The sequence below is a fragment of the Corapipo altera genome, unplaced genomic scaffold (assembly GCF_003945725.1).
Source record: "Corapipo altera isolate COAL_440 unplaced genomic scaffold, ASM394572v1 50, whole genome shotgun sequence".
NCBI classification, from domain to species: Eukaryota; Metazoa; Chordata; class Aves; order Passeriformes; family Pipridae; genus Corapipo; species Corapipo altera.
In genome coordinates, this window is record NW_020884889.1 from 3590873 (window position 1) to 3606926 (window position 16054).

The following is a 16054-nucleotide window of genomic DNA, read 5'->3' on the forward strand; positions in this document are numbered from 1 at the left end:
TTTTCCCCGACAAGGAGGCTTCCCCAAACTCTCTCATCTTGTATTTGTCGTGCACTTGAAAGTACTCATTAAATTTGCAATGAAAGGAGGTGGTTAGAGCAGAGGAAATTGTAAAGTGGACTCTTGCACAGGAGCTGCTTTTATAAGGCCATGATCTAGACTGGACACTGCCTCGAGTTTCTTATGCAGCTATTTATAGATGCATATGAACAAGTCATAGATTTGTGTGCTTTGAACGACATCCCCTAAATCTTTATGGATTGTATTTTCTGGCTACAGCCTCCATTTATACACATGCCAATATTTAGTGCAATCCCTGCACAAATAAATGTTATTGTCTTCATCTAACCAAGGCAGCAACCTTAAAAATATCACTCATGACAGATGTGTGTACAGAGATTCAAACACACAGATAAAGATGTCTACATTCATCTTGTATAGTGTGTGCCAAACCAATAATGAAATGTAATGTAACATTTATAGTCAGCTCAGAGCTTTGTGGTTTTACTCTCCTGAAAGTCCTACAGTTCTCAGGCTGACATTTCTGCCCAAGTTGCCCCTGGGGAGGGCTGCAGAGCCCTGCTAAATATTTGCAAATGAACCTGTTTCTTGTGAAAGTCTAATATGAAAAGTTTTACCTTCAAACTGTGGGTAAATGAATCTCCCAGTTCATTAAGGAAGGAGAGGGACCAAGGTTTGGAGTTGGAAGACTAGTTTACTCTTTAGGAAGGTTTAGGATCCTTGGGAAGGTTTCACTGTGTTTCTAGGAGTGAGAACTCAGAATTGGCCTCTGGAGACAGAGCAAGGTTGAGATTCTGCAAATTGAGTTATGCATTTTATTAAATGGGGAAGAATGTATAGAAAAGGAAGACACAGAAAACAATTACAAAGATAATTGAATTAAGATGGATTTTAATCAATTTATGGTCTAGTTTTCACGTATAGAAAGTACCCAGAGTGCAGACCTAAACAGAATCCCTCAAGTCTACATCTGCTGCATTCTTACATTCCATGCCTAGTTTTTTAATAAGTTAGGATAGGTCATTAACTGTCTCACAAAACACTTTTTAAAACGAGAATTAACCCCTTGGCCAATTTTTTTTGCCAATTTGTCAAGTTACAGCTGAATTTCCTTAGGCAAAGTTAGACACTCTGCTCTACTGCATTTGAGATGCTCCAAAAGGACCAAGAGGGATGTGGTAGAGGCTGCCAGGTAGAAAGGAAAAGTGCAGCCTTAGAGGACAGCAACCAGATGCCAGCACAATTCACAGACTACAGAGACAACAGCAACAAAAAAAAATGGTAGAATGTGTCACTTATATTTTTATATTCTATATTTTTATAGTTTGGAGCTCTTTGGTGACCTGTGCAAAATGTGTTGCTCATAATTATGCCCCCAGTCCATTCTGTAAAAGTCAATGCCTGGACATGCTGGGGATATCTGGCATAAAAATTAATTCTCCTGTGCACACAGTTAAAATGATAGTGGGATATTTTACTGTAACATACACTATAATCACACTGAGGAATACTGGCATAAGACATCACAAATAGGGTTTCAGCTCCAGATTGCCGAAACTAACAATAATTTCTGTAATTATTTTATATTAATTATAGGTCATCTACTAATATCTTCAATTAATTAATGCTGTAATGTGATTATGTAATTTATAGTTACTGTTGAAAAAGGTTAATTTGTCAAGAAAGACACAAGGTAAACAGAAATGTTATTAAAACCCCATATAAACATTCATTTGAAAACTTGAACTGAACATAAAGAAACAATATAAAGAAATAAATGTCTAAACATCTACACAGCCATCTATCCATTGGAATTTCATAGAGTAGTTGGATTTCTTAGAGGTGTTATTCTCTCCTTACAAATGACACATCAGTGAGGTTTTTTTCCAGCAAGAATTTTAATCTAAAAAAAAAAAATAATTCTGGTATGTTTAAGAAATCAATCCTTTTTCAAACATTTTAGCCAATGGAATTATTTTAAAATATGTTTAAGTTGTTATTGTGATTTCATTTGCACGTTCTTGTTGAGGACAAATGTAAATAAAAGATAAGTAGTTTAGTAAATCAGATCGGTAACATTTTTGTAAACTAAGGTTAAAATTAAAGTCTTTGAAATGTAAGCAATATTTTCTTTCAGTCATATAGATATTTTCAAAGAGTTTGCAATTTACCTTATTATCAGCCCTGAATTATATTTACCACTTTCTTGACTGAATTTCCCAATACCACAGGCATTAGGAAACCTGAATTATCACAGGTAGGATTCACAGAGCTCCTTTCCGTGGTCAAAGTGTGCAAAGAGGGCTTTTAGCCCCTGAAAGCCTTCAGATCCCCTCTTCCAGCATATCCTAAAGCCACTGTCAGATTTCTTATACCTCTACTTGCTGCTGGATCTCACAAACTATTTTGTGCCTGAACAACTCTGTTCAGCAGAATATTTTTTTTTCTGAGTTCATTGGAATTGCTCTGATTTATTTAAAAGCTGACAGCTGCTGAAGTTCTTGGGAGTTCTTTGAAGGACATTTCCTCTTCCTACACACTTGTGCAAAACCAAGGGTGGCTTGAGTTGGGATAGTCAAGGAAATGAGGCGAACGACTGACAAGAATCAGGCAGTTGAGAGCCACGATGTTAAACAGGTGTAGTGGGATCAGAAGCCATCCCTAGTGTTCATTACTGGCATATGCTATAATACTATCAAATTATTTCAGCAACCTGATGTGAGAATGGGGTGTGGGGTGGAAATTTGCAGATGGTAACAAGGGCAAAAAATGCCGAATGAATTTTAAATCTGCACAGTGTAACATTTTAGCATCAAAGTGAGCATTTAGTACCAAATACCATTAATTAACATTTCCATGGGCTTTTTATTAAATGCTTGCTCAGCAAGTCAAGTGTCTTTCAAGCTCCGAGCAGCTGTGAATGTATAAAAATATATTGACACAGATATATTCATGCATGCAAATAAATGTATTTCTTTCATTTGTTGTGAATGATTGTTATTATATTATAGGTTTTTAGCAAGTTAAAAACTAATTTGCGTTACCAATCTGAACAGCTGAAAGGGGGTTGCACATTAATACCTGTCTACCTGTTTGTAATCACTCTGTAGCATCTGGTCCCAGCTAATTCCCTGTTTTCTACTTCTTAGCAGCTCTCCAAGGCAAGGGGTATGGACCCTAACCCAGTTTCACTTCCAGCATCTCTTTTAAGGCTACTCAGGTGCTCATTTAATAGTGTGTTTCAATCCAGAAAGGTCAATCGATGCCAAACCAGACATAAAAAAAGCATAAATTAAGTTTAAAATAATGCATTGCAACGAACAGTCCTGCAGCTAAGTGCAGTTCTAACAGCTTAATCATCACACCCAGTCAGCAGTCACCTGATAGCTTTTGTTTTTACCCTGTGATAGTAACTAAATTAATTTGCTTCCTAATAAAATATTTCAGGATGCTGAGAAAACACAGATAAGTAGACAGAATCCTTATTAGGATCATCAGTATTAACATAAAATCCTTTTGTGTTCATTAAAGAAAATACAGTCAATTTAATTAATGCACATTAATCCCCAGTTGACATTAAAATCAACTAAAAAACAACACTGATATAGATTATTAAAATGAGACCAAAAAAGTGTACAAGGTGGTCCCTATAGGAAGAAAATAATTCCTGAAACCTAAGGTTTCTTTTTTTTTTTTTTTTAAATGGAAAATATAATCCAGCTGGAGCCACCATTGCCTGCCCATTACTCTAAGGAAGTTTGCACCCACCAGTCACTTTTCTGTGGGACTCAGGGGCAGAGAGACACACTGGAGACAAACATCTCTCCCAGGCTGGGGTGATGTGGAAAACCCTTTACCATCTTTACATGAGTCCTTGCTGGAAGTGCAGCAGTGGATTTTGCCAAGACACTGAGCTGGGTTATTTTCAGGACTATTGCTGAGCTTGAGAAACTGCTTTTCACCTTCTTTATCCCATGTGTGCTTTTTGTACTTTCGTTGCCTTGGCCATGATCCAGCAGCGTGTTAAGACATGGTATGATCCCCAAGTGGGTGAGTGATCTCATTCCTGTTCACCACAGCCCTCAATTCTATTTTAGACATGAGGTGTCTCCATGAAGTCTATGAGATCCCCCATGTGGCATCAGTTAAGCAGGTGCTTAAGAATAGTATCATAAAAAATACCTGAGTGACTCAGGTTTGTCAGACTGATTTTCCAAAGCATTGTAGGTGTTCAGGCACCTAAATCTCATAAGCCTTAGGTGTGTGTTCAAGCCTATCCTATGCTTGGATGTGTGAGTGCACATCAAATGCACTGGCTGGGAACAATGCAGGTATTTGAGCCCCACCTGATTAGGAGCTGTTTGCTGGCACAGGGCTGTGCTGGCGTGACGGTACCAGCCATGGGACGTGAGTTCTTGTTTGCTCAGGGACCTCTAAACCCAGCACTGCACTGAGCTCTGCAGGAAAGCTCTGCCAAGATCAGGCTCCTCTGGGTGAATTTTCAGTCCGTCCTCAGGGATCTGCCCTGGTGCCCTGCATGGAGTGGGAATCAAGGGACCGTTCAACGTCCAATCTCCTTCCCTTATGAGCTGGAATGATATCAGAAACTGGGGAGTTTTGAGGGCTGGGATTTGCAGCAGTGGTGCTTTAGGTGCCTGAAAGCACAGGGGATCCCAGACTTACCAGGTCCCCCAAAGAGCTACATTTCCTCCTCTGTTTCCCTGGTGCTGGCTCTAACCATGGAGATACAGAGTCACGTTCATATTGCATTCTTTCTGGCCCCGTTTTTCTGCAGAATGGAGCCATTTCAGGAAGAACTGGTGAAAATGTGACCCATTCCTCTTCGTCTCCCAGCAGAGATGGGGCAGGGGCTTATGTCCTCTCAGATGGAGGAGGATCCTGAGCTTAGATCACCATCCCCTTGGGGCTAGTCTAACCCCCAGAGGGCTGATGCAAAGTTAGGAAAAGCACACCTTCCAGGAGGGAAGAGACAACAGGTCAGTCCTTTTTCTTCACCCGGTTCATTTTCTCTTTTAGAGACCCCCTGGGCAAGCACAGCAGCCTCATTTGTGAAGAGCTCAGAGAAAAAGCAGAAAACACCAAGCTGTTCAGCCCTGCCAAGGGACAGAGCACCTTAGACCTGCCCAGAGGCAAATTCTAGGTGCTTGCCAGGCTTCAAGGAGAAAAACTGCAGTGCCTACAAATTCTGGATTTATTTTGACCAGCAACTGCACAGGCATTTTGAGAAGCCACATTTTGGACATGGGTGTGTAAGTGCCTCTGTACATTAGCCTAATTTGCCTTTGAAAATTGGTTTCAGATGGCTCTGCAAATATTGTCTTACTACTTTTTTGTTGAATGTGGACTGAAATGGAAGGTACATGTTGAGGGACTGATCTTCAAAATGTAGCTTAGATTTCAACTGAAGATGGCAGAAATGCTTCCTGAAAGAAAAAATATAGTAAGTTCTGATTTAGAATTCTTGTGTATATGGCAAAAAATCAATTCATTTTCATAGAATGGAGGATCAATAATATGGAGCTGTGCTCCTGGACACCAGTATTTCTAAAATACCATTCAAGTCACAGCAGGTCTTATTTAAGGTTGTGAGAGTTTTGCCATTGATTGTTTGGTTACATTGGACTTTATATTTCTTCATCAGTTCCTGGTGTTTTTATTTTGAACTGATTTTAACTCCAGAGAGACTTTTTTTTCCTTTTCCCCCAGGATTTCTGTCTCTATCAAAACCTTATGCCCTCCCTTCACTATTGATTACACTCACAAGCTCTTATCTTCAGCTTATAACTTATTTTATTAACTACTTTAAAAAGTGAAGATAAAACATGAAAAAGGAGAAGAGGAATTGTGTGGTTATCCCATGAACAGTGAGGGTTTATTTTTAGAACATACCTAGTTGCTGACAAAATAGAAGTTGGGGTTTTCTTTTTAAAAGGCATGACACGTTCCAAACTATGATAAGGTTTTGGGCAAATTAAATAAGAAGTAAGGTTTGTTAATGTACAGTTTTTATGATAGCTGTTAGCATGTCGAGTCTTTCCTTCTTTTCGCTTCATATTTTAAAGTTTCCTTTTATGTGTGTGAAAAATGAGTAAAAGTGTCAAGCCTTATCACACCTGACCTTGCTTTTTGGCTAGCCTCTTTCCCTTATCTGTCAAACACATTACTCTCCCCATCATAACGTGGTAGTGCAAACATCGCAGCTGGCCAGCAAACATGACCAAAGCTACCTTTAAACTACCTCTAGACTCTTTAAACTCAACTAAAAGGCTGATTAGGTTCCACCTCTTTGGTCATTATCTTATTTCGATAGCCACGCAATGAAAAAGCAATCTAGTAAAAAGCTCCCTCCTAGGAAAACTAGTTAAAGTGTGTGCTTGCTTAGGACGGTGTACTTAAAGAAAACAATTTATTCGTTCGTCAAAACCAACTGTGTAAACTAGTTTAGCTGTTTGCCGAGGCTTGGAATGAACAAACGTTGTTGTTTTCCTCCCACAGCTCCTCGGGGAGGGAGAACGGCGGGTCGGGGCGGGTCCGGCCCCGGCGCTCCCGCAGCGCGGTGCGTGCAGGGCGCGGGTCCTGCCCCGCACCCTGCCAAAGGCAACAGCCCTACCCTGCTCCGCAGCCTACGCAGGGATCCCTCATCCCGTTCCTGGACAGGGAGAAACCGCCTCTCAGCGGGAAAAGCGACGGGAACCCCCGGGCGCGCTCCATCTCCCTCCGGCTGATGCTCGCCCCGGGACCGCCTCGGAGGTGCATGACCCTCGCCGTGCTGTTTGATCCGTTCTCCCTCTCCACCTTCTCAGGAATTATCTATTTTTTTTTTCTTTCCTAAACAAATTTAGAAGGAAGAGATTAGGCAGGGGAGGGACAGGCTGGCTGCGAGCCTGCAGCCGGCAGTGGAAGGGAACCACAAGCCTTTCTCGGGCGGTGTTTGCTCGGGTTCCTTTAGCAAGCGCGGCACAATGGCAACTATTCAGGAATTAGTCAATATGACCTGGCACTAACAAGCCCTAAAAACATATATGCCTCATTCTCACAGAGCCTAGGAATCATGTTTTTAAGCGGGATTTACTTTACTTTGTCAACAGAACAGGTAATGTGGGAAGTCTCTATTGGAGAGTAAAAGCTTTTCCCGTCCTCTCTTCCAAAAGAGACATTTGGACCATAAAACCGACTTTCCTGGCCAACTGAAGAGATTTCACCACAGGTAGTCCTGAGTGACAGGATTTTCCCCGAGCAAAATTAAACTGGAAAGGAGAAATGCCCTGAGAAACCCATCCGGCCTCCCTCGGGGGGGATTTCCCAGGGAGTGAGGGGGACAAACTCACATGGGTGGCGGGAGGGTGGGCAGGGAGAGGGGCCCCGGCCACGAAAGGGTAACGAGCCCGGAGACCGGAGCTGTTTGTCACCGGCACCCAGCAGGAAAAAAAAAAAATATATAAAAAGAATTACTGATTAACGTGATCTGTCAATACGCCTTTGCCCCGCGGGACCGGAGCCGATCTATTACCTGGCACCTCCTTTGCCATCTCCCTCACCTTGGTGAGCCCCTGCATCCCTCGCCTGGCCCTGAGTCATGGGTAAACACCGCCGGGTGCCAGGCTGTGCCCGGGGTACCCGCCCGGGGCCGGCGCCTCCCGGCCCCGCACCCAACGTGAGGGTTTAGGGGCTCCTGCGGGACAAGGGTGCAGCCTTCAGAGAGTAAATGAGTGAGTTCCCCACCATTCCAAAGGGCACAGACAGGGAAGAGGGGAAAAAAAGTCACTCACAGGCACGAAGAGACGGCTCGGGGGCGAGGACCTGACCCGGAGCGCATCCCTGACCCGGCTGGAGGAAGGCGGGGGGGGGAATAAAGATAATAATTCTTTTTAAAAAACAGTTGAGAAACGTTGCTTTTCGCAGTAAAGCGTGGCTGCGCGCAGGATAAACACGGTGAAAAAAAAAAGTAATACCTTAAACAAACCTGTCCTAGATGGGGCGCAGCCCCCACCCGCATCCCGCACCTCTCCGGGGGACGCCCCGCTCTGGCACCGCCGCTGCCCGGGAAGGGACCAGCAGCCCCGCTGCGGGGAGCAGCCACCGGGATCCAGATCTCCCCGCGCAAATTAATTCATCACAGAGCGTGTTAAACAATTTGCAGGGCGAGCATGTTGTGGACTGGGGGGGAGTTGGGTTGTTCGAGGGGGTTTTTTGGAGGGGGAGTCGGTGGAGAGTGTTTTGGTTTTACCTCCTCTCTGGGGCCAAACAGCAACTGGCAGCCAAAAGACTTTCTGAACTGTTTCATTTGGGAAAGTGAGGAGAAAAGTGACGTCTGACTCTCTCCGCATTTTAAATATGCTTGAATATAATTGACTGACTGCCGCTATGGATCATTTGACGTGGATGATGGTGGGTGCCCTGAAAGTCCCTGAAAATGCTCATTTGCAGGAAGAACCTGTTAAAAATGAAGGGCTTGGATCAAATGTAGGGGCTAAAGGCATTTGCTTGTGCCACCGTTCGCATCACGATTGTGCGAGCGCTCCTCCACCTCTCTCCATACATACATCAAATTTTTAGTTCAGAAAAGCCTAGTAGCTGTTCGGTATTGGCTCATAGAAACCCCTCACTGTATTTCCCGAAAACCTCCTCTGTGCTGTAGGACCTGCTGTGTTAAATTATGATCCAAAGGCTGTGGGGTGGGAACAATCAATCAGAATACCTGGGGTAGTGTGTAATGTGTGTGCTCTTGCCAGCGGGAGCAAGCGGCCCCTGAACACAGTCCCCCAGCAGGTTAAATAAATATGATACTATAGACAAACCGAGAGGATCACATGGCCGCATCAATCAGCTGTTGATAAAATACAATCTTCCTTTAATACACGCTGGGAAAGTTATTTAACACTTACAAAACCTGAATTCAGTGCTGTTTCTTTTAGTAAAAGGGGAGAAAAATATTCTTTGAAAGTGCAACTCTTCTTAAAAGGCAAGGAGAGGTGACAGTTGCATTTTCCTGGGGGATATAATAGAAAGCTTTTAATGAAGCCACAGACACTGTACAAAGTACCTGAGCCACGATGCTGGAAAAATACAGAAGCTGTTAAAAGAACAAGTCAATGTAGAAGTGACCGGAGCCGAATCCTGGCTGCGCATTAGGGTTTATTTCCTTTCCATTCATGATTTCACAACCAGGGTGGCTAAAAGGCTCCCGAACTGTTTCTTCTTGGCATGTAATTAGGGACGAGCCCCTCCAAGGAGGAAACGACCGGGGGTTCTTCCTTCCCAGCTCAGCATCTATCGCAGCTGCCGGACAGTTGGAGCGGCTGGAGAAGCAGGAGAGACAAGGATGCTCAGATTATTTTGTTTAATACTTTGTCGAAGAAATAATAAAATATTATAATTTCCTAAAAGAAATCAGTTCTCTCAGGTGTTTGTTGAAACAGAAGTTGTTGGTAAGGTCCGATCATGGGGCTTTTTGTTTGGATAGGGTTTTTTTTGTAGGAAGGAGGGGGACTCTCGGGGTGCAATGTGTGTTTTCCCCGTCTCACGTGAGGGAAGTTTTACCTACTGAGATAAAAAGGGCCGTCGCCCGAGTGCGCTTTGGGATTATCGCCCATTTGTTACCTCCTCGCTTTCCACTCACTTTTTTTAATTCCCATTGCGGTGCCTTGTCCCAGTTCCCCACCTCACCCCCTCCCCTCAAAGGCCCTGGTCCTGCCGGGTCTCCCGGCGGACTGCAAAGCCCTCGGCGAGTTTGTGGGGCTGGCGGCAGCAGTGCGGCGTTAGACCCCTTCCCCCGCTCCCCGAGCCCCTCCTCGCCCACCTTAAGCCCCTCAAGGCACGGGAAAAGTCCCCACCGAGCCTAAGGGAGATACAACATAAATCACTGGGCGGCCCAAACCTCCACGGGGAAAGGCAGAAGGGAATTCTGACGAGGTTTCCCCTAACAAATGGAGATTAATGCCCGCTGGAAAGAAAAAAAGAAAAAAAAAAAAAAGCGGTTGGAAGTGATGTTTATACAGGAGAAATCCTGGAAATAGGGGAAAGAGGGGGAAAACACCCCAAAGCTCAGGAAGCTGCAGATCCAGGGCTGATGTCAGCCAAAATATATGGGGCTGATGTCGGCCAAAATATATGGGGCTGAGAAGCCAAAAAGGCGTTTGGTTCCCGGTCCTCTCCATCTGCCCTGGGGAACCCTTCACCCGTCGCGAGTGGGCGTCGCGGGGATGTCCCGAACCTCGCGGGTGCGGTCGGGACACCTCGGGTGGAAGGAATTCTCCGGGAAAGGACAGCTCGTGGCAGGGCACCACGCGTGAGCGCGGAGCACGGGAGGAAGGCTCGGGTCGGTGCCCCCCGGGGGCGGTGGGGGGCTGGCAGGGTCCCCGCAGCCGGCCCTGGAGTAGCTGAGGGGGCCTCCGCTCCTCTGATCTGTTTGGAAAGTTGCGCTAAAGAGCCCTTTTACCTGCACCAGCCACCCTTAAGCACTCTCCAGGGGCTTGTTGGGCAGATGTAATGGCAAGGCCAGGGGGTCTTGTTTGGCTAGACGTGAGGACATTTGTCATGGCTGACCTGTGAACTTCAGCTTCTGAGCCCAGGACTGTAAGGAGAGGCTCGGGCTAATGTAATAAAGCGAGAGAGACAAGAGGAAAGGCCTATCTTGCCCCAGGGCCACCACATGTTCACTCCGTTTTACTGTCAGTGCTACATGGAAGCTGTGGCTTCATTTCATATTCTATTAATATTTACAGCGGCGATTGAATTTCCCATTACAAAGTTCACCATACACGCGCCGCTAATATGAAATATTAATAGTATTGTGCACATTATGAAAATTCTTATTATTAAAAAACATATACCGGGCGATTGGCACGGGAAAATTCATTTACTGTGTCCACCTGGTGCAGGGGACCCGCAGCCCCGGCCCCGCGGGGAGGGTTGCCCGGGGGGCCGCGGGGTGGAGCGGGGCTGCACTGGGAGCAGCCCCGGAGCAGGGGTGGCACCGCAGGAAGCAGCATGTTCCTCTCAGTGCCACCTCCACCCACGGAACTGAGTCATCTACTTGTGAAGGGTCACGTTTTCCATCTGGTCTGTGGCATCCTGAGGACAGGAGATGCCCAGAGCAGCTTTACCCCGGCGAGCGATGGGGCCGAGGGGAATCAGGTGGGTTCGGTGGTGAGAGAGGAGCTGTAAGTTTTTTGACTGCTTTCCCCAGCTCGACTTTTCGAGCCGGTTTGAAGCCCAAGCAAAACTCTGAGCGTCTCAGAGATGAGTAATCGGGCATCAGCTTACTTCGCAGACCGCAGCTGAGTCACTTTTCAGTTGCTGCTCAGGGTGGACAGAGAAATCCTATCTCCTGTGAAAGGCAAATTGGCCGCCGCAGTCCCAAAAGTGCCCCGAGGATCAACTGAAATGAAAGTAAACCGATAATTTCCAGATCGCGTGGAAAACAGAGAGGTATCGAATTTAACCACCGGTTAAAGCTCAGCCCGGCAGGACGAACCTCTCCTGGAGCACTTTATCGCGCTCCCATTCGAGAGAGATGCCCAGGTCATTCTGCTCTTTTTTATTTATTATTATTTAACATTCCGAGCACAAACAGCCCTTCCTTTCTCTGCATCGCAAACCTGCACATTCCTGGGAAAATATAAATTTGCCATTTGTGTGTGAGGAGGGTGCAGGGAGAGAAACGTCCGGGGGCTTTGGGGAGCCCACATCCAGCATCTACAGGTGTTTAATATACTAGGAAGATAGTTGGCATAACCTGTTTGATAGAATTTTTTTCCCCGAGATAACTCTTCAATTACACTGATGCCCGCCTGGAACTCACATTCCATTAAAAAAAACCCGACTTGTTTTCCGTCAGGAGGTGGACTGTATTGATCTACCCCGGTATTTACTCTCTGCTGATTGCATTGAGAAAAAGCCCCTGTGGAGTCACTCTTCACCTTGAATCTTTGGTGAAGGTTGTGTTTGAACTTCACTGGGAGTGTTTCACCTCCCTGCTCCCCCAGATTTAACACTTTCCCATAGGGCTGGGCCCTCTCTAAGCTGTACCAAGAGTTTTTCTTGGGCTAATTTTGACCATGAGGAGTAATCAAATCCAGAAGGAAGTCCCTGCCCAGTTAGAGGTGCTGCAGGTGTAGGTTAGATATCTGTTAGCTAGCAGATCGTGGTGGCTCCTCTGTTTTCCCAAAGCTTCCCCCACGCACAAGAAATAGATGCTATTTATGACTCCTAATACATCTGGATTAAGGTAATTTAGGAATCCTTACGTTCGTCTCTCAGCTCGGGAAGATGACAGGCTCTGGGAGGTATGGATGGGTGACATTTCCACCATGAGATCTGTCCTTCCCCCTCTCTGCTCCCCCTTCTCCGCATCTCCCCCTTCCAGCCCTAAATGTGTCATGCTTTGTCACATCCTCTGCGTGTGTGTTTTTAGAGAACATTTGAATAAAAGGCTCGATGCCAGGTATTGGTGACACAGTGGGTGGAATTTGCAGCCTTTCCACAAAGAGTTGGAAGCCTCCATTTGCATAAGGTCAGGGTACAGCTTCTCACAGAACTTTAGCAGCATCTCTGTCTCTTAGCAACACTCTTGCACTCTTGGTCCCTGCATTAAATTGACTGGTCCTTTCCTTTTCTTCCTTTCATAGGGAGGCTTACAATAAAATGTCACCCTTCCAACCTGTGCCTGTCACCCAGTAGGTCATCTGTTTCTCTTACACCTCCTCCCCCCCCACACTTCATCTCCAATTAGGGGATGAGATTATTCATTTGGTGGATTCCCAAAACTGCTTCATTTTTTATTTTGTTAATTAATATTAATAACATTTCTCCCTTTGTATTAATAAAAAGAAGCCCTCATAAACAGTGAGGAGATAAGGAGCAAATTGCAGGCACCTGCAAAACAATGGGATTGGAGAGGGGTAATAAGGCGAGTGGAGATAGAGAGAGCAAGGTTTAGGTCATCCTCTCCACCCATTTAGTTGATGCAGGGTTGAACTCAGCATGGAAGCCTTCAATGTGCTCAGAATATTAGAGTCACCCCTCTTGGCTCCGGCATGGGAATTGGTGACAGAATACAGATGCTGATAGGTGGTGTTAATGGAGGGTCAGGCTTGGACAATAGTATCCATCACTTGCCTCATGGCTCTGCTGTCAGATGGAGTCATTTCTGACTGCTCTATCACCAAGATTTGGGAGAGATTCAATTATTACCTTAGGCTTGGCAGCGGTAGATACAAATCTATGCCCAAAGGACCGGGAAAATCACCCCCTTCTTCTTGTCTCCCAAAGTGGGTTTCCTCCCTTTCTTAAATAAAATAAATATTAAAAAAAAAAAAAAAAATCCATGTCCATGCCATTCAGTCTGTCCCTCTGATACGAATTCCTGGGGGAAAAAAAAAAAATAGCCACCACTTTGTTCGACCTGAGAGTTACCTGGCAGTTCCATCGCACTGTGAAACTTTTGTAAGGAAGATTATGTCGGATCTTCCAAACTTTAGAGTCTGTACCGAGAGTTGTGCCTTTCCCCCGGGATTCCGGGCTCTGCATTCCTGACAGGGAACTAAATCCCGTCTCTGGGTGCCGAGGGCTGAGCAGACACACTGCAGAGCCCCTCTTCACCCAGGACTGGTGAGGAGATTATTTATCAAGAGCCCTCGTTAACTTTAAGAACGGGGCTAAAGGACAAACTTTAACCACGGAAAAGCTCTCTATTTCCCCCTTTCTACTTTTTAAAGGTATTTAAGTGGTGATAGCCGTTTTAAATTCAGTCCGGATTTTATTCCCTGGCTCCCTGTGGCGAACTGATCCACTTCTAAGGAGGAATGGCTTGTTTTCTCTAACACGTTATCCACCTCTTGAGTGGTGCAAATGCTAAGGTGAAACCTGGTGCTTTTCAGCGGTATTTCTTCAAAACTCTTATTCTAACGCCCCCCTCCCTCCTCGCTGCTCCTCCCGAAGCTTTCAGACACTGTAATTCCCGCAAGATAAATTCTCAGGTAATGGGTTCTGAGAAAAAGCAACAGAGGTTAGGAGTCAACTGCCTCCTCTTTAATAATTCACATGTCATATTTCTTCCACTTTGTCAAGTTGGCTAAAGAAGATGGGCAGGGCTGAGACATGCAGACACTTGAGTTTATTATCCGAGGGCTGGGGGGACCCAGAGAAGAACGATGCCCTCTCTGCCTCTAGCAGAGGGGCAAATCCTACTGCCTGGCTCCAGGCTTGTGTCTGCTCTCCCATCTCCCAGAGATTTCGCCAAGGAATGCTTGGTTTCCAACACCCGCACTCCTGCCTGGCTTTTCTCTTCCTATGATACTCCATTCTCCTCTCCTATTTAACTTCAAAGCTGTTATTCGTCCCTTCGATTCTTTTACTACCATTAAAAGAAAAAATAAATAAATAAATAAATAAACCTGAGCGAGAGCCCATACTTTATTTTATTAAATTTTTATTTTAGCCACTGCATTGTGATTTGTCTCCCTGTGTTCTAACACACTTTCACACAGGATATTTCTCTATTCAGCTTTGTAAAAGTTTCGGGGCTTACTAGCTCAAATTCAAATAGTTTTGGATAACCAAAGGAAAGCTGGAATTTATTGGTGAGATGAGGAAGTTGGTTTTGGGCTTTCTTCCCCCAAGGCAACAGTGCAGCGAAACACCTGCGGCTGCAAATGTAGGCAAAACCTTGTCACTGAAGTGGAAGAAACAAACAGTTGACTCTGAGGAAATTGGTCATCCTTCCTGAAATGCTAAAGGTCTCCAAAAAGAGTACAAAAATGTTAAAATCCCAGGACTCCCCGTTAATTTGTCTTTTCAGGTAGCTTTTAGAAAAACTTCCAAGATTTTCTAATTTTTTGCTTTCTTGCCTCATCCTTGACACATTCTTCCAGCACATTCTCCAGACCTATCTTCTAGTGTGAGTGCAGATAATGTCGTGTACCTGTGAAGATGTCAGCTGCATTTTGAAATAAAATAGAAGAAAAGGAGAAGAGAAGCGGCTCCCTGAGCCACACTGCCTGCTCTTGAAAGCACAGATACAGGTGAAAACACAAGTGACAGCAGAGCAGAAAATGTCTTTATTCTTCTGGGAGCTGCCTCTTTTCTCCTCTTACTATATTATGATTTTTCTCATGCTATCGTTTAAAGTAAAACCACTTTTTTTTTTCAACAGTCTTTCACTGAAGCGGTAACACATTTTAACTGATCTTTTGCAGTGTGGTCTCTTATGTGTGGCTATAAGTCTTATCCAGAAACAGTAAATCTGTCTTATCTGTCAGATTTCGGTAACTTTATACATGAAAGGGAAGAGCAAGCAACTTTGGAGGATTTAGCAAAAGGACTTATCAGTGTAAGCAAGGATAACAGCAAACCCTGAGGCCCATGGGAAGTTTGCCCTTGTGATACTGGCCAGGGTTTGTTACATTTTTGGTTAGAGGCTCATGACTTTCACCCTTTCTGCAAGCATCATTTCCAGAAACAGGCAGCTCCGGTTTGCGGTGAAGATTGCTCTGGGATTTCGTTAGGGTTTGTTTTTCCTTCCGAGAAAAAACCCTCGTGTTACTGGGGCTTCAACACTTCAAAAATAAATATACACCCGGAACAAGACCCATGAGCCAAAGAGAAATAACAACCTGATAGTCACCCGGCCGGGTAGGCTGGAGAGGGCTGGGGGTGCATCCTTTGGGGGTGAAGGGGTGCAGAGGTGCTTCACGCTGTGATTTCTGCCCTCGGTCCTTCCTATGAAACCCTGTGCGCCTCATGGCTTGCACAGGGGTGACAGGCTGGCACAGAGGTCACCCTTGGGCTCATAAAGCACTCGCATGTCCCCAAACTGTCTGCGATTTTCGTTTGTCTCCCTGCCCTGCGGAGGGTGAGGGGCTCCCCGCGCAGTGCTCACCTGCCAGAAGGCATAACATTATCCCGGCTGAAACTCTGAATTTTACAGTCTGACACTTCAAAACTTGGTTTTACTATTATTATTATTTTTCCAGACACCAGTCCTCTTTTTTTTTTCTTTTTTTTTTTTTTT

The 16054-nt window shown here is 45.0% G+C and overlaps 1 long non-coding RNA gene across 1 annotated transcript in view; it reads left to right on the forward strand.

Annotated features, from left to right (window-relative positions):
- LOC113947719 overlaps positions 1-7406 on the forward strand; it is a 46884-nt gene extending 39478 nt beyond the window's left edge. Inside the window, exons 3-4 of the long non-coding RNA XR_003527841.1 lie at positions 5059-5291; positions 6538-7406. This is a non-coding gene — a long non-coding RNA (uncharacterized LOC113947719). The remainder of the gene's footprint in view (positions 1-5058; positions 5292-6537) is intronic.
- Positions 7407-16054: the final 8648 nt, after the last annotated feature.